Source organism: Solanum stenotomum, chromosome 3, assembly GCF_019186545.1.
Source record: "Solanum stenotomum isolate F172 chromosome 3, ASM1918654v1, whole genome shotgun sequence".
NCBI classification, from domain to species: Eukaryota; Viridiplantae; Streptophyta; class Magnoliopsida; order Solanales; family Solanaceae; genus Solanum; species Solanum stenotomum.
Window position 1 is genome coordinate 4,391,789 of NC_064284.1, and position 2,024 is coordinate 4,393,812.

Genomic DNA, 2,024 nt, shown 5'->3' on the forward strand with positions numbered 1-2,024 from the left:
TAAAATAAAAATCTCTTTAAAAAAAAACTACAATTCTAGAAAGGAAAAATTGTATATAATAGCAAACTATTAATTCAAATTAAATGCTATAACTATAGTTTACTTTATTTCCAATTCGCATCTACTGTTTCATATAATTTGCTATAGCAATTTCTCCGAGCGATATTTTCTACTCAATCGAATTACCTGTTCCTTAAAGGACAAGAAAATGGCTCTGCTTCTTCGACTGCTGTTATTGTGTTATGTTAGCCGTATATAAAAAAGAAATTTTTACTATGGTGGTTTGCTTCAGGCATAGTAAAACTGGTGGGATTCAAAAATAGAGTATACAAGAAAATGACGGTCTGCTTCAGGCATATAGTTGTATATAAAAAAGAAAATTTATTTTTTTTCATTTAATTTTCATATACATATATAGATTCAACTAATACAAATTTTTATTTATATACATATTACACATATATACATATACAACTGAAAAGCACAACAAAAAGAACATATACTAATACAAATTATAGGGAGAGAGAGGAAAATTTGATATACAAACGTTTTATTTCGATTCAATTATATGCAAATTCAAATTTATGTAGATATACAAACACATAAAATTGAATTGAGAGGCTGCCAACGATTTATACAAACGAGAGACTGCCAACGATTTTATACAAATCTGATGCCCCCAGCGATTTATACAATCTGATGCTCCATAACAAATATAAAGTTTGCTATGGAGCGCAATTATGCAAACTATAGCTATAGCGTACAAATATGATTTTTATGTTTGATAAATGTGAAATAAGACTTTATAGCTATAGTTTTGATAATTACGCTTTATTGGGATAGTTACGTTTGCTATGGAGATTGTGGTTTGTATATTTCACTTGCAAATATACAAACAAGGTAAATATATACAAGTTGTGTATAAACATTTAGAAATTTTAATCTACGTCTTCATCGCAATTCCTCATATATTTCTTCCGTTAATTTATTTGTCCTACTTTATTTTTTAGTCTGCCAGAAAAAAATGATTGCTTTTTTTGGTTAATTTTTTATTTTAACTTTTCATATAGTATATTGAAGTCCATAAAATTAGAGAATATTATAGTATATATGATATATTTTCCTATTAAAATTCACAAAATTCAAAAGACTTTTTACTTTTTATGTTCTATGTCAAGCTAAAACAAGTCAAACAAATAGCCATCATAATTCTTTATTGCAAACTATATTGCATTGAATGCATGTGAAAGGTAGTTTAATACTTTTTTTAATTAATATAAATACATTGCTACTGTGTGATGGGCCCGCACTCACAGATCCCACCATTTGTGTGCCTAAATTTGAGCCCATACGTCATTTCCTGCGTAATTGATAGCAAGTGTTTACTGTTTAGGCCCCTAATTATCCTAATTTTTTAATTACTCCGTACTTTTAAATTTAATAACTACTCTATTTATTAAAAAAACTATATGAAGAGTTCCACTTTTCAACAGCCGCACATGGAAGTGTAATTTATTTTTTTATGTCGAAATAATTTTATAAATTAGTATTGATATATCTACATTGTTGATGTTTTTTTTTTGTTGAAATATAGCATGTCCTTAAAGTTGTACAAAAAAACTATGAATTAAATAATATGTGTATTTGAATAATAAGGAAATCAAAATTTTAGTTACATGAAATAGGAAACTGAAGAGAAACAAATATAATTTTGTTATGAAATAAGAATACAAAGACAACAAAAGATGTTGTTAAGAAGTTAGGAATATAGATTTTATTTCTCTGAATTAATTCAGCCTTTTAATTTATAAAAGAAAACAAGTTACTACAAAACGTTTGTTTGAGTTTCTTGTAAGTTGTAAGTGGTCAGTTCAATTACAAATTCGAGAAAGTTATTACAAGAATTTTCAAAAACTGTTTGTAAGTTGTCTACTTGAGTTACTTGCGTCTTATTGATGATTAGACGTATATAATGCTTTTATGAAAATTGTCTACTCAACTACTTATCGTTTGCAATGATAAAA